The following is a 24,380-nucleotide window of genomic DNA, read 5'->3' on the forward strand; positions in this document are numbered from 1 at the left end:
CTTTGGTGGTGGGAAGTTCTGTCACGGTTGATGAAAGGAGCGGACCAAGGTGCAGCGTGGTGAGCGTACATGTTCTTTAATAAAGAAAAAGACGCCGAGCAAAACAATACACACTATAAAACAAAACCGTGAAGCTTAAGGCTAAGTGCCATAAAGAAAGTCAACTTCCCACCAAGACAGGTGGGAAAAAAGGCACCTAAGTATGGTTCCCAATCAGAGACAACAATAGACAGCTGTCCCTGATTGAGAACTCTACACGGCCAAAACATAGAACTACACAACATAGAACATAGAATACCCACCCCAACTCACGCCCGACCAAACCAAAATAGAGACATTAAAAGGATCTCTAAGGTCAGGGTGTGACAGTACCCCCCTCCCCCCCAAAGGTGTGGACTCCGACAGAAAAACCTATAGGGGAGGGTCTTTTGGGCATCTATCCGCGGTGGCGGCTCAGATGCAGGACGCAGACCCCACTCCACTACTGGCTCACCCCACTTAGGTGGCACCTCTAGTGCGGGGAACCTCGTCGTCGGCCCCGGACTTGGCACCCTCGCTACGGGCCCCGGACTGGGCACCATTGCTGTGGGCCCCGGATTGGGCACCCTCGCTGGGGGCCCCGGACTGGAGGCCGTCGCTGGAGGCTCCGGACTGGAGGCCGTCGCTGGAGACCGTCACTGGAAGCTTCGTGCCATGGATCAACACTGGAGGCTTCGTGCCATGGATCATCGCTGGAGGCTTCTTGCCATGGATCATCACTGGAGGCTTCATACCATGGATCATCACTGGAGGCTTCGGGCCATGGATCATCACTGGAGGCTTCTTGCCATGGATCATCACTGGAGGCTTCGTGCCATGGATCATCCCTGGAAGCTTCTTGCCATGGATCATCACTGGAGGCTTTGTGCCATGGATCATCACTGGAGGCTTCGTGCCATGGATCATCACTGGAGGCTTCGTGCCATGGATCATCACTGGAGTGGAGAGACACACAAGAGGCCTGGCTCTGGGAGCAGGCACAGGACTCACCAGGCTGGGGAGACATACAAGAGGCTTAGTTCTAGGTGCAGGCACAGGACTCACCAGGCGTCTTCCTTGGCCGAGGCACCGGATACACTGGGCCGTGGAGGCGCACTAGCGGTCTCGAGCGCAGAGCTAGCACAACCCGTTCTGGCTGGATGCCCGCTTCCACCCGGCAGATGCGGGACGCTTGTACAGAGCAAACCGGCCTGTGAATACTGAACCGAGACACCATGCGCATCACAACAATAGCACGGTGCCTGACCAGTTACATGCTCGCCACGGTAAGCACGGGGAGTTGGCTCAGGTCTGAATCCTGACTCTTGCCACACTCCCCGTGTCCCCCCCCACCATTTTTGTTTTGGAGTGGCCTCCCGGTCTTTAGTGTCAGCCGTGACCCTGTGTAAACCTGGGCCCTCTTTCTCGCTGCCTCCACCTTCCTCTCTGCTTCCAGCTGCTTCCACCGCAGGCAGGCCTTTACCGCCAGGATCTCCTCCCATCTCCACGATTCCAGGATCCTTTGCCATTTAGGATGTCCTCCCATGTCCAGTCCTCCTGAAGCTCCTCCTTACCACGCTGCTTGGTCCGTTTGTGGTGGGAAGTTCTGTCACGGCCGTTGGAAGAACTGGAACAAGGTGCAGCGTGGTGAGAGTACATATTATTTTATTTAGAAAAGACGCCGAACAAAACAATAAACACTACAAAACAAACAGTGAAGCTAAAGGCTATGTGCCATAAACAAAGTCAACTTCCCACAACCACTGGTGGGAAAAAGGGCAGCCTAAGTATGGTTCTCAATCAGAGACAACGACAGACAGCTGTCTCTGATTGAGAACCCTACCCCGCCAAAACATAGAACTACACAACATAGAACATAGAATACCCACCCCAACTCACGCCCTGACCAACCAAAATAGAGACATTAAAAGGATCTCTAAGGTCAGGGCGTGACAAAAGGTATCTTTACTTTTACTCAAGTATGACAATTGGGTACTTTTCCACCACCGCTCTCCTATTGTAAGTATGAGGAGCTGCAGCCCAATATGGTGCACGGAATATGGGTGAGTGGGTGTATGGAAAGGAGTGGGTGTATGGAAAGGAGTGGGTGTATGGAAAAGAGTGGGTGTATGGAAAGGACTGAGTGTATGGAAAAGAGTGGGTGTATGGAAAGGAGTGGGTGTATGGAAAGGAGTGGGTGTATGGAAAGGAGTGGGTGTATGGAAAGGAGTGGGTGTATGGAAAGGAGTGGGCGTATGGAAAAGAGTGGGCGTATGGAAAAGAGTGGGCGTATGGAAAAGAGTGGGCGTATGGAAAAGAGTGGGCGTATGGAAAAGAGTGGGCGTATGGAAAAGAGTGGGCGTATGGAAAGGAGTGGGCGTATGGAAAGGAGTGGGCGTATGGAAAGGAGTGGGCGTATGGAAAGGAGTGGGCGTATGGAAAGGAGTGGGCGTATGGAAAGGAGTGGGCGTATGGAAAGCGAATCAGCTAATTGGGCAGATTTATTGCCACTCAATGTTTTGGTGGTGTTTTTTTCCTCCCATTATTTTGATTCAACTATGATAGCAGCCTACACAATAAACTAATATTGATAACCATGTAGATGTGACCTTGATACATACATACACTCAATGGGGACGGCATGATCGGTAACAACACAGGGACACAGTGCCCTTCGCTCCTGCTTGACAAGCACTACTGTCCAGCAACGGCATTGGAAGTAGATACCTAGTAGCCAATATCAAGGTGACAGTCACTATAAGAACACGCATTCAACACTGGAAGCAACAGTACACCCATCACCAGTACTTTAATACAAAATAAACTATCTTCAGTTTTATAACTGAAAATGTATAATTGTTTGTGGAAAACTAAGAGTGAAATACAACTCAGGCTCATCCTCCGGCTTCAAAACATAAGTCCATAATCTCGCGGTACGATAGCTCAATGTATGGATGTTGCGTGGTAAGAAAAGGAAGAAAAACGTATAGCAGAGCACTTTCGACACACCCACTCATTTTTATGGATCACCTTTCCTTTTCTCGTTCCCATTGTGCCGTCAGTGTGTGTGTGTGTGTGTGTGTGTGTGTGTGGCAGGGGAGCAGGGCTGGATAGCATCAGTGAGCTCTGTCTGTGCCAGCGGGTCAGAGACGTAGAGCTGACACATTCCCTGGCGCTGCGCCACACGCCCTGTCCAACTACATCAGCAGTGCGGGAACTCAAACACCCAGCGCCAACACAGCACCAGCCCAGTATCAACCAGGTGCCATCCATCCCCTCCCCGCACCACGCCACGCAGTGCCAAGCAGCACAGTGGTGAAAGTCACACCAACTCGACCAAGGGCAGCCGAGTAGGAAGAAAGAGAGGGGGGAGTGGAGGGATAGTGTTAGTGCTGCAGTGTGTTTATTCATATTGTGAATGCAATACATGTGAATATGTGTAAAGTCTGACTGGCCCTGACTGTGGCTGTGTCAGAGACACACTATGAACCAGTATCAGTGCTACAGAAACATCTATTTCCAACAGCACACATCCACACCGGCCTCTATAAAAAAAGTCAATTGAAATGTACATGTTAGTGAGAGGTGGTGGTTCACGCAGCGATTTGAGATGTCATCTAATTTCAAATCGAGCCACACTAATTCACGAAGAGGGAAACGAGAGTATGGGGAGGGGTGGAGACTAGAAGGAGAGATGTGGGTGGAGGAGGAGGGGGTGGAGGAAGAAGGGGAGGAGGGATGAAGGGTTGAGGAGGAGAGGGAGAGAGGGAAAAAATCTCTGTCTCAGCAAAAGTTTCCATTAAAATTTGAGACAAATGATCTCTGTGTCCTTCTCCCATGCTGCCTGGGGCATCATGCTATTTCTATGCAAATAACAACCTCACGCCTTCACTCCTATTATATCTACTAGAGCTAATACAACATGACCCGACAGGGAGAAAAGGAGAGAGAGAGCAACAGAGAGAGAGAGAGGGAGAAAGGGAGAGAGAGCAACAGAGAGAGAGAGAGGGAGAAAAAATAACAGAGGGAGAGAGGGAGAGAGGGAGAAAAGGAGAGAGAGAGCAACAGAGAGAGAGAGGGAGAAAAAATAACAGAGGGAGAGAGGGAGAGAGTGAGAGCCCCAAGCACGTACCAGTGAGTGAGGAGAGACAGAGGAAGAGAGAGAGTGTGTGGGGTGGATTCACTGAGCTGTGAAAATATATAATGCCAAGAGTGTGAGAGAGAGACAAGAACAACACAAAGACATGGCCATAATTTGTCTCTGGCTGCCTCCCATTTAATATATGACACCCCTCCGCTGACGCTTCGCTGGTTCACGGTGCACTGCTGTTTAACTGTACACTTACAACCACATCAAACCCTCTGCATCGATATCACAGTCACACACCTTCACAATTACACACTGTACCGTGCCAAAGTCTAATACAAATAACACACTTTAAAGCAGTATCATATGCAAATAAATAGTCATGGGAATGATTGCAAATGCATATGAAATTCTGAGCAAATATTTCACTGAAAATAATGTATTTGTAGTGGGCTTTTGTGCAATGCAGGACCATGCTTTCTTTAGTATCCTATGTAGACAGACGTTTAAATATCTGCAAATGCGTATGCAATTCCAAGCACACATTTCACCCAAATTCAAATATGCCACTATTTACCTAATTTGGGGTCTCATCAAGCAGTGTCATATATTGAATATTAATACATGGCGCAATGTGCTGTATTATAATAATGTAAGCAGGTGGGAATTGTGCCTGTTTGAGAAGACATATCTCAATCTTTTCCAAGCAAACACTATGAATGGACATGGAAATGGAAATGTTTAGAGGTCCTCTACACGTCCGATCTCAGGTGGCATTTACAAACATAGAGCTATATTGTTCTGAGGAGGCCATGGCATTTTCCTATATATAAATAAATATATATATATATATATATATCCGGCTGACAAAAATATACAATGCTGCTGGCTGACTATCCTCACAATAAATAGACAACCTCCCCTCATTTCTAGCTTTTTCTATTTCTCCATTCCCTCTTTCCCTCTCTATATCTCCATCCCTCTTTCCCTCTCTATTTCTCCATCCCTCTTTCCCTCTCTATATCTCCATCCCTCTTTCCCTCTCTATTTCTCCATCCCTCTTTCCCTCTATTTCTCCATCCCTCTTTCCCTCTCTATTTCTCCATCCCTCTTTCCCACTATATTTCTCCATCCCTCTTTCCCTCTCTATTTCTCCATCCCTTTTTCCCTCTCTATTTCTCCATCCCTCTTTCCCACTCTATTTCTCCATCCCTCTTTCCCTCTCTATTTCTCCATCCCTCTTTCCCTCTCTATTTCTCCATCCCTCTTTCCCTCTCTATTTCTCCATCCCTCTTTCCCTCTCTATATCTCCATCCCTCTTTCCCTCTCTATTTCTCCATCCCTCTTTCCCTCTCTATATCTCCATCCCTCTTTCCCTCTCTATATCTCAATCCCTCTTTCCCTCTCTATTTCTCCATCCCTCTTTCCCTCTCTATTTCTCCATCCCTCTTTCCCTCTCTCTATATCTCCATCCCTCTTTCCCTCTCTATTTCTCCATCCCTCTTTCCCTCTCTATTTCTCCATCCCTCTTTCCCACTCTATTTCTCCATCCCTCTTTCCAACTCTATTTCTCCATCTCTCTCTCTCTCTCTCTCTACACACACACACAGCCAGTGCTCTGAATGACAGGCACATACCCACTCAGTTGGCAGAACCGATCGATTTGCTCCAGTGTCTGTATCGGGCTGGCGAGATGGACAAGAAGAGAGGGTTTATGGGGTAGGAGGAGTGACTTCGCAGCCGCATGTCCACCTGCACAGACGGGCTCTGAGTCCAGACAGAGGCACCCTGTAGGGGGGCAGCTAGCTACCCAACTGGAACTGAACTGTAACACAACTGCAGTCAAAACAACATGCTGGTTAGCGACTAATTGCGCCTGCCTCCATATGGCGCGGGCTGACCCCGATATGTCCTTAAAGTAAGTGTGTGTGTGTCTGTGTGAGAGAGAGCCCACTCAGACTCGTGTGATGGCAAAACAAAAAGCCCGACATCAGCGATGATAAATCTAGCCATTATTACATGTGAGTTGGGAAAACAGAAACAACCTGCGAATGACTTCTCACACAAACCCAATCCCATACCCCTCCATTCCACCCCTGTCCCCCCATAGTATCCCCCCACTGTCACCCCAAAGGCTGCACCCCCCTCCCCTTCCTCTCTTTAAGAAGGCACCTCAATCCATCTGCTACACATTCCCATTTGCATTTCATGCCTCCCGGCTTTTTTTTGAAGTGGCAATATTTTGATGCAGTCAGAAGGACACATTATCATTATTTCAATTTCCTTTGCGAGGGAAAGAGAGAGATGAGAGAGGAAGGGAGGGAGGGAGGGAGAGAAAGAGGGAGGAAAGGAGGGAAGGAGGGAGGAAAGGATGGAGAGAGAGAGAGAGAGAGAGAGAGAGAGAGACAGGGCTCTCAGTTTGTGAGTACAGATGTGCCTGGTAGCAAGGCTGTCCACCTATCCCTGCCAGTGTGCCTGTGGTGTGTACACTTGTATGGATGTTCTGTATGTGCATTTGAAAGAGGTGGAAGGAGAAAAAATAAAGCAGAAAGAGAGAGGAGGGGACACAGAGAGAGAGAGGAGGGGACACACAGAGAGAGAGGAGAGAAAGGCAGAACGAGAAGAGAGAGAGTGGTGAAGAGAGAAAGATGAGAGAAAAGTGTACTGTGAATTTTGTGATGCTGTCTGCAAGCCTCTCCTACAGTAATATGCTTTGTGCTTCGTGATGTGCCTCTCTCTCTCTCTCTCTCTCTCTCTCCACCCTAGCTCCATCTATTCCTGAACAATGACACTACCAGGCTAGCTCTGCAGAGAGACACTTATAGCACAACATCCTAAATCTCCCTCACTACTGGACTTTACGTTTTAGGAAAAACGGCGATATTAGAGCAGCTCTTCTTCAACCCGGGAAAGAATCATGAGCCTACTTAATTCTAGGTGTCTGTCTGCTATTTTGAATGTGATTTGAACGTTGGCTCTATAATGTGGATTTTCATGCAATAGTAACAGACAGCTATCATAGAAAAGGCATAAAAAGGAGTGATTGAAGGCAATTAGAAAATTGTCGAACTGGAGAGATGTAGAGAGAGAAATAGAATAGCAGAGGAAGAGGAAGAGAAACAATCTCCAGCTAACATGAGAGTATAGGACACATACTCAGTCTGATTCTGCCAAAGCCACACTGGAAGCCATTCTCTGTGGCAGTGTTCCACATAACCCCCCTCCCCTCCCTCCATAAATCCACTGTGGAGAAATGAGAATGTACAACCCTCCACCCTGCAACCAGCCCTCTCTTCTTCCCCTGTCCTGTCTATCCTGGTTCCATGGACCAGGTGGGCATGGTGACTGGGACTGCCTGGTTGGGCCTCCCTCCCTGTCTGTCTGTGAGCATAATTTAAAAACGATCCAGCAGGGATCCGGCAGTGGGGAGTAGAGGAGAGCAGCCCTATACAGGCTGTAACTCTCTCTTTCTCAGTCCCAGGCAGCTTCCCACTGAGCTGGGTGCCCTTACTCATGTCTCAGTCTATAATACTGCATCAGGGGGGAGTCGCCAGTGAGCTCTTATCATGGAAGGGGTCTGTGGGATGATGGGGAACCCGCACGGCATCCTTTCAGCCAGGCCAATATAATGTACTGTAGTGCACTGCATGTCACGATACTGGAGATGAAGCTGTAATACAGTAGAACAGGGGTGGCCAACCCTCCTCCAGGAGAGTGGATATGCAGGCTTTTGTTTCAGCCCTGTTCTAAACACACCTGATTCAGCTCATCGTGGTCTTAAAGAGTAGTAGATGCAGGTGTATTAGAGAGGGGCTGGAGCAAAAGCCTGCCTACCCTGTCACTCTACAGGAGGAGGGTGGGCCACCACTAAAGTAAATACTTAATGGGACAGAAATAGAGCAGAGTCTAGATTGAACAGTGCTTCCCCTATCCAGCACGTACAGTGTCAACATACGGGAATGTTCTGCTCATGACAATGACAGTCATTGCCCAGGGGTAGAGTGAGATTGGATCTGTATTGCTCTCTGCCAGGCTAACAAGCTGACCTATCGTTAACATATTTACAATGCATTATATAGCATACAGCGGCAGTGGATTCACATAGGAAACCACACATGCATAACAAAGCTATCTCAATACCCTGGTCTGTGTGCATTGTTTCAGGCAAACCATTTTCACAGCTATATTGTTTTGGATTTGGTATTTCCCAATGGACTGGCCCAAGATAGGCTGTTATTTACTGGGAATGCTGGGATCCATTAAAGAGCATGGGATTAACCCTCCGCCTTCAACTCTCGCTTTCTGGGGTTAATGTTAATGACGGTCATAAAACGGCAGTGCGCTCAATCTCACATTACTTCCCTGTGGGTCAAAGCCATCCGTATGGAATACATTACAATAAATACCACTCTGTGTGGCTGGCTAGAGGTGGCCAGACAGGGGCTGGAGCAATCACCATCAGAGAGAGAATACACACACACTTTCTCACATCAACATACAGCTCAAGTCCCTTCCAAAATCTCCATGTTACATCCCAACACTAAAATAGTCCTGTGCTCTCGGCCTGGCTGGCAATTTCCAAGGAAATGAGAAGCCCTTGCATCAGTGGGTAGATTTAAACAAAAGCACATGAGATTGTCCTAGCAGAGAGGTAGTTAGTGATGTGTTTTTATGTGCAGATCAAAATGCAACCCCCAAATCCTCCCGTTTGAATTAAGGGGCCAGGATATGGAAAGACTGAGGGGACTAGCTTGGAGTTCGGAGTTAGCTGCGGACACACACACGCACGCATGCACGCACGCACACACGCACACACACACACACACACACACACATACACACACACACACACCACACACACACACACACACACACACACACACACACACACACACTAACAAGAAACAGTTTTGCAATGGATTTCTGAAGAAAAAGAGGGACACCTGTTGGTGAAAATGAGGAACTGCTCACTGTAAATGAGCCACTTCCATCAAGTTGTAATTTTTGCTTCAGTTGAGATGTGCTCACAGTCAAAAGAGGATAGCTGGATGTGAGCAGGCAAACAATGTAAAGGAAATGAGAAGGAATCACTTTGTTTTGAATGAAATATGTTTTGAATGTGTTGTCGAAGAATTGAATCTCTCTCTCCATTCAACATTCCCAGTATTCTCTAGCAGGCTACACATATTAAAACATGATTGAATGACTGTGTCTTTCAGCCACAGCAGAGGGGTTTGTGTTTGCTTCATCACTGTTTCTCACACACACACACACACACACACACACACACACACACACACACACACACACACACACACACACACACACACATATTTATTATATATTTATATATATATATATAAATATATATATTTTTTTATGTATATATTTATTTTCACACTACTGCAACAATGCAGACAAAACCTACCCTGCCTCTCATCCTCCCAGCTCTAGGTTTCAGGGGCAAAAACAGCAGCCTTCCAAATATCACCTGTCTTTGAATTAAAAACAGGCATTGTTGTCCACAAACCCAACCACTGAAAATGCTCCCCATTATTCGGAGGCAAGAACGAGCTTGCCTCACATCTACACTGGTATAAGTGTTAATTAAGGAGAGTGAATACAATGTGCTTTCAACTGGATCCCTGTTTAATGCTGTCTGGCAACTCTAAATAGAGAAGGAATGAAATCCTCCCCATATGTCTCTATTCACTACTAAGGCTACTTGCCAGGTTGTGTGAAATAATTATAAAACATGTTTAAAAAAGAAGTAGATGTCATTTTAATTCTCCATCCCTGTGTATGAGATTATGGTTGTAATCTCAATTGTCTATGGGTTGGGACTACTTCTTGTTCATGGCTACTAATGATTATGGAAATAAGCCAATAAGACAAGTTATAAAATACTAATTTAGAGTTTGTAAAAGCAATTACAAAAAGTAATTTACAAGCCGTTTCATGTATATGCATTATTACGGAGCAGTGACTATAACTGTGTTTAATAGAGAACAAACAAGCCCTATAATAACTATGTACAATTAAATATGAATATTAAGGTAACAAAACTATATATTAGCAATGTAATGAAACACTTATGCATTAATGGATTCGAAATTACATTGTTAAGTTTTAAATACCTGTGGGTTTATAAAAATAAGGAGCAGATTGAAAATAACTTTTATTAATTTTGATACAAGTTACTTTTATACCATTTGAAATTTGTTTGCGGCAATTACAAATAAATGCAAGTCAGTTACATTTGCAAATAGTCCACGACAATCCAAATAGGCCAGCCAGCGAGTAACATCTCCAGCCTAGAACTTAAAGACGGTCATAGGCCCAATATTCAGTCCAACTCCCTTCGTCGGACAACTACTTTAGCTGTGTCTGAATGTGAAGAAAAAGGGAACGCGATCAACTGCTTGAAAGATACAGAGTTTATTGAGATGGAAAATGGCTGCCGGTTAGTGGCCTGGGTAAGTAAATGATATAAAAGGCAATTACATCCTCTTAATGGGTGCCGTTTTTTCTCAGAGTGGGTGAAAGTAATTAAAAAGTTCATTACGGTAATGAGGCAGGCAGCTTTGGAGGAGCCATGGCTCGGCCTGGCCTGGCTAGAACAGACATGAGAACACTCACAGCATGCCGCAGGGACAGACGGGGGACAGACAGGGGACAACATGTGATGATGTCATCTAGAGGGGACGCTGAAGTCTCTCTACACACCTAAGACCTCAACCCACTGCAAATATAACATCTTAAATACCCTGCATGCGTCAATTGACTATGCACAAGATTATATGAGACACTTCAATGCATTTTTGACATTTTACATTTTGACATCTGATTTGCTTTTTGCTGAAGATTATGTTTTAAGAACATATGAAATGGCACATTGGATTCTCCATGCAAGGGATACTGTATAAAACCATGTCATGGCTCTCCAGTGTACTCATCCTCACTGTTTTTTCTGCACAGACCTAAATGATGGTTGTGCATTGAGTTTCCTGAGTACTCTGGACACGTAGAGAGACTGGTCTATACAAACACGCCACACCACTGTTATTTCGGCCAGATGCCTCTCGTGTGTGATGGAGAGAACAGAGAATCGATCCAAAGTTGTTTCAGATGCAAATCAGCACTCTGAAGGAGACAGCAGACATACAGCATGGAGGAGAACGAGAAGGGGGAGAGAAGGAGGGGTGAGAATAGAGAGGCAGCAAGAGGAAGGTAGAGGGGGAGAGAAGGAGGGGTGAGAATAGAGAGGCAGCAAGAGGAAGGTAGAGGGGGAGAGAAGGAGGGGTGAGAATAGAGAGGCAGCAAGAGGAAGGTAGAGGGGGAGAGAAGGAGGGGTGAGAATAGAGAGGCAGCAAGAGGAAGGTAGAGAGGGAGAGAAGGAGGGGTGAGAATAGAGAGGCAGCAAGAGGAAGGTAGAGGGGGAGAGAAGGAGGGGAGGAAGGTGAGAATAGAGAGGCAGAAAGAGGAAGGTAGAGGGGGAGAGAAGGAGGGGGGTGAGAGAATAGAGAGGCAGCAAGAGGAAGGTAGGTAGAGGGGAGAGAAGGAGGGGTGAGAATAGAGAGGCAGCAAGAGGAAGGTAGAGGGGGAGAGAAGGAGGGGTGAGAATAGAGAGGCAGCAAGAGGAAGGTAGAGAGGGAGAGAAGGAGGGGTGAGAATAGAGAGGCAGCAAGAGGAAGGTAGAGGGGGAGAGAAGGAGGGGTGAGAATAGAGAGGCAGCAAGAGGAAGGTAGAGGGGAGAGAAGGAGGGGTGAGAATAGAGAGGCAGCAAGAGGAAGGTAGAGGGGGAGAGAAGGAGGGGTGAGAATAGAGAGGCAGCAAGAGGAAGGTAGAGGGGGAGAGAAGGAGGGGTGAGAATAGAGAGGCAGCAAGAGGAAGGTAGAGAGGGAGAAATAGAGGGGTGAAATTCAGCATTGATGTCAGTCAGAGACTTTTGTGTCTGTTCTTCAAAAAACAACTTGCAAATATGCAATTTCAAGTTAACTTTGCTTGTCAAAACGTGCAGTGTAGGGGCGAGGTGGAGGGACAGGTTGGAGGGGGTCTATTTTAGCCCTGTGTGCCCGAGCAAGAGGCTCCCACTGAGCACTAATCTGATCAATGTTGTGAAAACAATCCTGATGATGCCCTGGAATTATCCCGACGAGGCTCCCCGCTAGGCAGGAGATTGGAGAAGGATCTGGGAGAGACCTAGCCTAATGACATTGCTAACTATCCAGCAAGCCTGGGAAATTGGGTGCCTGGTACTTGGTGAGCCCTTAATGGTGAATGCATTGTGAGTCAATTAGCAACTGTAAATACTGTACAGTCTGCACCTTAGAGACTATTTGCACTGACTCTCCACACATCCAACCCTTACACACAATCACACATGCACACAATCATCCATAAACAAACACACACAAGCACACATATACACACAAACACACAGTCAACGCTGCTGTTCTATGCTATTTATTCAACTGCGCAACCAATACAGGACTGATATTGAATCCTACTACACCGGCTCTGACGCTCGTCAGATGTGGTAGGGCTTGCAAACTATTACAAAGGGAAACCCAGGCTCGAGCTGCCCAGTGACGTAACCTACCAGATGAGCTAAATGCCTTCTATGCTCGCTTCGAGGCAAGCAACACTGAACCGTGAATGAGAGCAACAGCTGTTCCGGGCGACTGTGTGATCATGCTCTCCGTAGCCGATGTGAGTAAGACCTATAAGCAAATCAACATTCACAAGGCCGTAGGGCCAGACGGATTACCAGGACACGTACTCAGAGAATGCGCCAACCAACTGGCAAGTGTCTTCACTGACATTTTCAACCTCTCCCTGACCGAGTCTGTAATAACGACATGTTTCAAGCAGACCACCATAGTCTCTGTGCCCAAGAATGCCAAGGTAACCTGACTAATGCCCCGTAGCACTGAGGTCTGTAGCCATGAAGTGCTTTGAAAGGCTGGTCATGGCTCACATCAACACCATCATCCCAGAAACCCTAGACCCACTATAATTTGTATACCGCCAGTTCCACAGATGACGCAATCTCCCTTGCACTCTATACTGCCCTTTCCCACCTGGACAAAAGGAAGACCTATGTCAGAATGTTGTTTGTTGAGTAGAAGCTCAGAATGGTGTTTGTTGACTACAGCATAACACCACAGTGCCCTCAAAGCTTATCACTAAGCTAATGACCCTGGGACTAAACACTTCCCTCTGCAACTGGATCCTGGACTTCCTGATGGGCCACCCCCAGGTGGTGATGGTAGGCAAAAACACATCTGCCGTGCTGATCCTCATCACAGGGGCCCCTCAGGGGTACATGCTTAGACCTTCCTGTTCTCCATGTTCACCCACAACTGCATGACCACTCACAACTCCAACACCATCATTAAGTCTGCCGACGAAACAAACGGTGGTATGCCTGATCACCGACAATGATGAGACAGCCTACAGGAAGGAGGTCAGAGACCTGACAGTGTGGTACCAGGACAACAACCTTTCCCTCAACGTGAGCAAGACAAAATAGCTGATTGTGGACTACAGGAAAGGGGGGGGCCGAGCATGCCCCCATTCACATTAACGGGCTGTAGTGGAGCGGGTTGAGAGCTTCAAGTTCCTTGGCGTCCACATCACTAGCAAACTATCATGGTCCAAACACACCAAGACAGTCGTGAAGAGGACATGACAACGCCCGCTCCCCTCAGGAGACTGAAAAGATTTGGCATGGGTCCTCAGATCCTCAAAAAGTTCTACAGCTGCACTATTGAGAGCAATAGTGGTTACTGGTTACTGGTTGCATCACCGCTTGGTATGGCAACTGCTCGGCATCCGACGGCAAGGTGCTACAGAGGATAATGCGTATGGTCCAGTACATCACTGGGGCCAAGCTTCCTGCCCTCCAGGACATTTATAGCAGGTGGTGTCAGAGGAAGGCCCTAAAAATGGTCAAAGACTCCAGCCACCCTAGTTATAGATTGTTCTCTCTGCTATCGCACGGCCAGTGGTACCAGAGCACCAAGTCTAGCTCCAAAAGTCTCCAAAACAGCTTCTATCCTCAAGCCATTAGACTGCTAAACAGTTAATTGAATGGTTACCGGGACTATTTGTATTGACACCCTTTTTTACGCTGCTGCTACTCGCTGTTTATTATTTGTTATCTATGCATAGACACTTTATCCCTACCTACATGTACATAATACCTCAATTTACCTTGACTAACCTTTACCTCCGCACATTGATTCTGTACCGGTACCCCCTGTAAATAGCCTCGTTTTTAAAAAATGCTTATTTTAGTTTACTATTATTTTTAAAAATGTTGGTACTTAAAAAAAAAAAACTGCATTGTTGGTTAAAGGCTTGTAAGTAAGCGTTTGGCGGTAAGGTCTACCTCACCTGTTGTATTTGGTGCACGTGACAAATAATATTTGATTTGATTTGAATATACTACCCACAATGTATTTGTAAATACAGTCATTCTTGACATAGCACATTCATTATCTATGCTGTATATCCTACTGTGTATATACCAGGATACTACTATACTACCTCTTCTACTACTTATTATTATTATTTTTTTAAATCTTGATATTGATTATTGTACTAGAATGTTGCTATCACACAACCATTTCGCTGCACCTTTTTATACCTGCTGTAAACTGTGTATGTGACGAATAACATTTGATTTGATTTGCAGACCGGCGGCATGGAAGTAGTCTCTGAGAAAGGATTAGGATTCATTAGGATTCATCTGCCTCCGGGACTGGCCTCATAGTGTTTAGAGTAAATGACAGTAAATAGAAGCTGGTAATCAGCCACTGACCACCTAGAGGAGAAATCACCTGTTGGATGAATAAAACATGTGTACAAAAGGCGTCTGTAAAGTGATCTGAGATGAGGGAGTATGGCTGCTGTCTGTTAAAGGTCATTGGGGGGCCTAGTCCCTAGACAATGGTATGTTAGGTACAGAGACTTGCTGATTGGGCTAGTTCAATGATTGTGCATCATATCAGTAAAGCTGCAGTTGAGCTCCCATAGACATACAAACCTACACCAGGCCACCCAGGCACTATTGGCAGCATCACTTGTAGCGTTCTGATTTGGCAGAGCCATAGCCAACGGCTACACTGCAATTTTCATTACTGGAGGGCCGGCTGTAGTTTTACGGCATTGCACCCAGCAATTTGTATTTACAAGTCGTCCAAGTGTGCCTGTGTGCATGCGTGCGTGCGTGTGTGTGTGCGCGCGTGCGTGACTGTTTGTGTGTCTCTATACAAGCATGTGTTTTTTGTGTGTATTTATGTGTGCTTATGCATATGTGCATGCATACATTTGTGATTAGGTTTGTGCGTAGAAATGAACGTGTGTTGGTGGTGCCATGCCATGCATCAGTGCCTCACACAAACACCCATCCCCACTCTCTCTCCTCCCTCCTACCCCCTACTCCCCCTGTTTGGCAGTGAGTGACTCATAATCCACTTTCCTCTCCTCCTCTCTTCTCCTCGGCACCAAACACAGCCAGGGTCTCTTTAAACAGAAAAACAAAGCAACTATGAGAGAGTGAAGGATCATTTAATAGGATTTCATTCAGCAGTGATGGGGGAGGGAGACAGGGAGCCAAGCCAATGGAAGACTGGGCCAAGGCACATTCTCCTGCGTGAGACAGGAACACCTGAAAAATACAGTAGGAGAAGGAGGAGGAGGAGACACATAACGGGGGTGATTACCTCCTAGGGCCAGGAAACAAATAGGACTGGGTGCAATCAAGGCCATGCCTTGTCTAATCAAATGATGCTGGAGGCACTAATCTCAGCATTTAAGGAAAACATGAAGCCTTGTTGTCTTCTAGCCACATTCAGGGATGTGAGAGGAGTGGAAAGGCGGGTGAAGGGTTCATACACACATACACCTTGTACATAGACTTATGAATGCCATTTAGAAAGAATATTGGAAGTGCCCTGCAGTACTGTTATGAATAAACCCTTTGGTGCAAACTGCACAATTTCAATTAGTAGTATTACATGAGTAACAAGACGTGCAACCTAAGTTGTTGTCTAATAGTTGATACCGTGAGACAGTGGAAGCAGTGACTTTCTCAGAGAAATACTGTCAAGTCAGTGTGAGTGGAAATAAAATCAAAAACCGCCTTGAGATACCTATATTGGGACAGAGTGGCTCACTGCATATGTATTCACATCAACAGCATTGTGCTTACTGAATATGTATTCACATCAACAGCATTGTGCTTACTGAATATGTATTCACATCAACAGCATTGTGCTTACTGAATATGTATTCACATCAACAGCATTGTGCTTACTGAATATGTATTCACATCAACAGCATTGTGCTTACTGAATATGTATTCACATCAACAGCATTGTGCTTACTGAATATGTATTCACATCAACAGCATTGTACTTACTGCATATGTATTCACATCAACAGCATTGTGCTTACTGAATATGTATTCACATCAACAGCATTGTGCTTACTGAATATGTATTCACATCAACAGCATTGTGCTTACTGAATATGTATTCACATCAACAGCATTGTGCTTACTGAATATGTATTCACATCAACAGCATTGTACTTACTGCATATGTATTCACATCAACAGCATTGTGCTTACTGAATATGTATTCACAACAGCAGTGTACTTACTGCATATGTATTCACATCAACAGCATTGTGCTTACTGAATATGTATTCACATCAACAGCATTGTGCTTACTGAATATGTATTCACATCAACAGCATTGTACTTACTGCATATGTATTCACATCAACAGCATTGTGCTTACTGAATATGTATTCACAACAGCAGTGTACTTACTGCATATGTATTCACATCAACAGCATTGTGCTTACTGAATATGTATTCACATCAACAGCATTGTGCTTACTGAATATGTATTCACATCAACAGCATTGTACTTACTGCATATGTATTCACATCAACAGCATTGTGCTTACTGAATATGTATTCACAACAGCAGTGTACTTACTGCATATGTATTCACATCAACAGCATTGTGCTTACTGAATATGTATTCACAACAGCAGTGTACTTACTGCATATGTATTCACATCAACAGCATTGTGCTTACTGAATATGTATTCACATCAACAGCATTGTGCTTACTGCATATGTATTCACATCAACAGCATTGTGCTTTTGTTTATGTACACATTGTTTTGTATTTGTTTATAGAGCTGGATGACAGAAATAAGTGTTTTTGGTGTGTGTGTGTGTGTGTGTGTGTGTGTGTGTGTGTGTGTGCATGCGTGCGTGCGGTGTATATTTGGAAGTGTGTATGTGTGATGTCTCAGTTGAGTGCAACAGGGTGATAGAGAAAGAGAGAGAGAGAAAGAGAAAGAGACTGAGTGGGATTGAGAGGAAGAGTTAGAGGGTCCCCCTACAAGCCAGCGACCGCTAGTAGTTCAGAGTCTAACAGGGCCAATCAGCCTCAGAGTGTCAGATAATGAGGGTTGCTGGGGCCTCTCCTCCCCTCTCCTCCTCTCCTCCTGTTATCAGCCAGACCATACTTCTGCTGAATCAGGCAGTGGTGGGTGTGAAGCAGGTTATTAGGGGACAGATTAGGTCATCCTTTACCTGCCTTACCTCCATCTGATCCCACCTCTTTCACCAACGGTCCGGCAGTCACTCATAGCGATATGATCCTAATTTTCACAAAGGAACACAAAAGGCTGGGCTGTCTCATGAGGCCTTGGTGTTTCAGCTCTCTCTCTCTCTCCTTCACGTCACTGCTCCTCTCACCACACACCCTGCCGAGCGCAGCCGCCCAGCAACTTACAATTTTCCCATTATCATATTTGACTTCCACCTCTTCCACTCGTCTGAGTGGCCCATTTTATCCGGCGAGCAGTGCACTTAAGGAGGAGTTTACAACCTCTTTGGCTTCCACAGCGCCGGACACAGACATCAAATAGAGCCCGAGATGTCTCACAAGTGCACGCATCGGAGAGTTGACCACCAGACAAAGCATGTTGTGGCTCAGAGAGGTCTAAGTCTGCTTTACCCTGCCTAGAAATATACAACAGCGCACTGCCACATAATCATAATCAAAGTGTTCTACAGGCAGCAGAGTTAGTTGCTCATGTAACATAAACCTCCAACATGTCCCAGCTACACTGGGAGGGAATCAGCCTAGGCAGCCCCAGAGATCACAGCATTTGAATAAATCGAGTTGAAGGCACCTTTTTTCACCAGCGGAAGAGATTAAAATTGTGAAATGTGTAAACGTCTTTTAAGAAGCTGGGGCCTGGCGATAAAGCATGATGTGCTGCTACTAAGGGAGAAGAGGAGGCGAGGCGAGAGGAGAGGAGGGAAACATGGACTTTGGCAAATGTGGTCTCTTCAGGATGTTCTGGGCTGGGTTACCTTCACTTTGACTGCTCATCTTTTCTGCTGCAGCCTGTAAGCCTTCAATTAAATGACGGCTACCTTTTTCAAGTCACTAATCCTCTTAACTCAGTGTCTGCACCCTTTGCCATACGCAAAGAACCCTGCATGGCAAAGAGAAGAACATTTTGGAGAGTAGAGTCAGTCCTCTCTGCCCCCTCTCTCTCTCAACGTTGCCATACCTTATGGGGTTCACCAAGTGGGGGCCCCCACAGGCCCCCAGGCTTTATGACAGCAAGATCAAGGGTCAGCTACACCGCTCCTCCCATCCCCTAAGTCTTAGCTTTACTTTGCCTCCGTTCTTGAACCCAAAAAGCATTTCCAAAGAACATTGGAATACATAACATAATGTAGCTGCATTTTTTTTGCTATTATTTCTTATTCAGGAAGCATTATGAATTTGAGATGTCGGAAATTGAACCATACTTCCTCAAATCTACCAAAAGGGAAATGAAACATTTAGCAATGGTAAATTTCCCTTCCCAAATGGGTTAAATTGCAGAGTGTTGGAAATTGTGGGGAAAGCAATTTTAGGGGGAGAACAAAGTGCAAAAGCCTTCATCATTTAGGTTTAGATTCGACCCTCATCTTTTTCCATTTAGTATATGCAGAGAGTTAGGCAGGAGGCAGGCAGATGAGGAGGCAGGGGTTTGGGGGCCGTAATGGAAAGACAGGAGCTTGAGACAGAAATACCGGTCGCAGGTCAAAGAGGACAGAAGAGGATTCACAGAACTCTCAGACCTTCAGATGACCCCCACAGTTCTGTCACAATACTACCATAGTCATCCTACATTTACTACACAATACTACCATAATGATCCTACATTTACAACACAATACTACCATAATTATCCTACATTTACTACACAGTACTGCCATAGTCATCCTACATTTACTACACAATACTACCATAATTATCCTACATTTACTACACACTACTACCGTAGTCATCCTACATTTACTACACAATACTACCATAGTCATCCTACATTTACTACACACTACTACCGTAGTCATCCTACATTTACTACACAATACTACCATAGTCATCCTACATTTACTACACAATACTACCATAGGCATCCTACATTTACTACACGATACTACCGTAGTCATCCTACATTTACTAGACAATACTACCGTAGTCATCCTACATTTACTACACAATACTACCATAGTCACCCTATATTTACTACACACTACTGCCATAGTCATCCTAAATTTACTACACAATACTACCGTAGTCATCCTACATTTACTACACAATACCTACATTTACCACAATAGTCATCCTACATTTACTACACAATACTGCCATAGTCATCCTACATTTACTACACAATACTACCATAGTCATCCTACATTTACTACACAATACCATAGTCACAATACTACCATAGTCATCCTACATTTACTACACAATACTACCGTAGTCATCCTACATTTACTACACAATACTACCGTAGTCATCCTACATTTACTACACAATACTACCGTAGTCATCCTACATTTACTACACAATACTACCATAGTCATCCTACATTTACTACACAATACTATCATAGTCATCCTACATTTACTACACAATACTACCGTAGTCATCCTACATTTACTACACAATACTACCATAGTCATCCTACATTTACTACACAATACTACCATAGTCATCCTACATTTACTACACAATACTACCGTAGTCATCCTACATTTACTACACAATACTACCGTAGTCATCCTACATTTACTACACAATACTACCATAGTCATCCTACATTTACTACACAATACTATCATAGTCATCCTACATTTACTACACAATACTACCGTAGTCATCCTACATTTACTACACAATACTACCATAATTATCCTACATTTACTACACAATACTACCATAGTCATCCTACATTTACTACACAATACTACCGTAGTCATCCTACATTTACTACACAATACTACCGTAGTCATCCTACATTTACTACACAATACTACCATAATAATCCTACATTTACTACACAATACTACCATAGTCATCCTACATTTACTACACAATACTACCATAGTCATCCTACATTTACTACACAATACTACCATAATTATCCTACATTTACTACACAATACTACCATAGTCATCCTACATTTACTACACAATACTACCATAGTCATCCTACATTTACGACACAATACTACCATAGGCATCCTACATTTACTACACGATACTACCGTAGTCATCCTACATTTACTAGACAATACTACCGTAGTCATCCTACATTTACTACACAATACTACCGTAGTCATCCTACATTTACTACACAATACTACCGTAGTCACCCTATATTTACTACACACTACTGCCATAGTCATCCTAAATTTACTACACAATACTACCGTAGTCATCCTACATTTACTACACAATACTGCCATAGTCATCCTACATTTACTACACAATACTACCATAGTCATCCTACATTTACTACACAGTACTGCCATAGTCATCCTACATTTACTACACAATACTACCATAGTCATCCTACATTTACTACACAATACTGCCGTAGTCATCCTACATTTACTACACAATACTGCCGTAGTCATCCTACATTTACTACACGATACTACCATAGTCATCCTACATTTACTACACAATACTACCATAATTATCCTACATTTACTACACAATACTACCATAATTATCCTACATTTACTACACAATACTACCATAATTATCCTACATTTACTACACAATACTACCATAGTCATCCTACATTTACTACACAATACTACCATAATTATCCTACATTTACTACACAATACTACCATAATTATCCTACATTTACTACACAATACTACCGTAGTCATCCTACATTTACTACACAATACTACCATAATTATCCTACATTTACTACACAATACTACCGTAGTCATCCTACATTTACTACACAATACTACCGTAGTCATCCTACATTTACTACACAATACTACCGTAGTCATCCTACATTTACTACACAATACTATCATAGTCATCCTACATTTACTACACAATACTACCATAAGTATCCTACATTTACTACACAATACTACCATAGTCATCCTACATTTACTACACAATACTACCATAGTCATCCTACATTTACTACACAATACTACCATAATTATCCTACATTTACTACACAATACTACCATAGTCATCCTACATTTACTACACAATACTACCATAGTCATCCTACATTTACTACACAATACTACCATAGGCATCCTACATTTACTACACAATACTACCGTAGTCATCCTACATTTACTAGACAATACTACCGTAGTCATCCTACATTTACTACACAATACTACCGTAGTCATCCTACATTTACTACACAATACTACATCCTACATTTACTACACAATACTACCATCACCCTATATTTACTACACACTACTCATCCTAAATTTACTACACAATACTGCCATAGTCATCCTAAATTTACTACACAATACTACCGTAGTCATCCTACATTTACTACACAATACTGCCATAGTCATCCTACATTTACTACACAATACTACCATAGTCATCCTACATTTACTACACAGTACTGCCATAGTCATCCTACATTTACTACACAATACTACCGTAGTCATCCTACATTTACTACACAATACTGCCGTAGTCATCCTACATTTACTACACAATACTACCATAGTCATCCTACATTTACTACACAATACTACCATAGTCATCCTACATTTACTACACAATACTACCATAATTATCCTACATTTACTTTACACAATACTACCATAATTATCCTACATTTACTACACAATACTACCATAATTATCCTACATTTACTACACAATACTACCATAGTCATCCTACATTTACTACACAATACTACCATAATTATCCTACATTTACTACACAATACTACCATAATTATCCTACATTTACTACACAATACTACCGTAGTCATCCTACATTTACTACACAATACTACCATAATTATCCTACATTTACTACACAATACTACCATAATTATCCTACATTTACTACATAATACTACCATAGTCATAAATAAAAAAATTGCACTGTACTATAGGAAAGATGCAAGCTGAAAATCTATGGTAATTCAAATTAGCTCCACATGTAACCAGACTTAACATTTACGTTACAACATAAAACAGTGATTTGTGTTTACGTTAATTGTGGTTTTGTTTGTGTCGCTAGCCGTCACGTAAATACATGTTTTCCCACACTGACTCATAGAGCACCCATGGAGAGCTGCCTTTCAGTGGCCTTATTGATTGATGTTGTGTACAATGCCTCTTTAAGAGAGGGGGTGTTCCCTCTATAATCAGAGTACGTTAACTATTGATTGGCTAGTGGCAGGCAAACAAGGGAGGACACAGTCACAGAGTCATGGACAATTAATGTTCTCTCCATAGGTCTCTCTCACTCTGTCTTGCTCTCTCTCCCCCTCTCTCACCCTGTCTTGCTCTCTCTCTCCCTCCCTCACTCTGTCTTGCTCTCTCTCCCCCTCTCTCTCAGGCAATTAAATTCTATTCAAACTGGTTTATTGACATAGTAAATATGTATATACACTTCCAAGGTGTGGAGGACCATACATTATTAGCAAAAACACAAAACTCAGGATTGTGATTACACACCAAACAAAACTGCTCTAAACAGTAGTGTCTCCCACTGTCACTAACTAGCTGGTAAAATGAGATGGACACTGACATGTCGTGTTGTGATGTACAACACACAAACACACCCACGCACCATGTCCACCCACGCACACAAACAAATCCACGTACCATGTCCACCCACGCACACAAACAAATCCACGTACCATGTCCACCCACGCACACAAACAAATCCACGCACCATGTCCACCCACGCACACAAACAAATCCACGCACAGTGTCCACCCACGCACACAAACAAATCCACGCACCATGTCCACCCACGCACACAAACAAATCCACGCACCATATCCACCCACGCACACAAACATACCCACTCGCACCATGTCCACCCACACACACAAACACACTGACGCACAGTGTCCACCCACTCACGCACACAAACACACCCACTCACCATGTTCACCTACGCACACAAACACACCCACGCACCATGTCCGCCCACACGCACACAAACACAAACACCCCCACGCACACAAACATACCCACTCGCACCATGTCCACCCATGCACACGAACACACCCACGCACCATGTCCACCCATGCACACAAACACACCCACGCACCATGTCCACCCACCCACGCACACAAACACACCCACGCACCATGTCCACCCACCCACACGCACACAAACACACCCACACACCATGTCCACCCACACGCACACAAACACACCCACACGCCATGTTCACCCATGCACACAAACACACCCACACGCCATGTCCACCCATGCACACAAACACACCCACGCACCATGTCCACCCACACGCACACAAACACACCCACACACCATGTCCACCCATGCACACAAACACACCCACACACCATGTCCACCCATGCACACAAACACACCCACACGCCATGTTCACCCATGCACACAAACACACCCACGCACCATGTCCACCCATGCACACAAACACACCCACGCACCATGTCCACCCACACGCACACAAACACACCCACACACCATGTCCACCCATGCACACAAACACACCCACGCACCATGTCCACCCACACACACGCACACAAACACACCCACTCGCACAATGTCCACCCACGCACACAAACACCCACACGCTCACAAACACACCCACGCACCATGTCCGCCCACACGCACACAAACACCCACATGCTCACAAACACACCC

Source organism: Oncorhynchus nerka, linkage group LG11 (genome assembly GCF_034236695.1).
Source record: "Oncorhynchus nerka isolate Pitt River linkage group LG11, Oner_Uvic_2.0, whole genome shotgun sequence".
NCBI lineage: Eukaryota > Metazoa > Chordata > Actinopteri > Salmoniformes > Salmonidae > Oncorhynchus > Oncorhynchus nerka.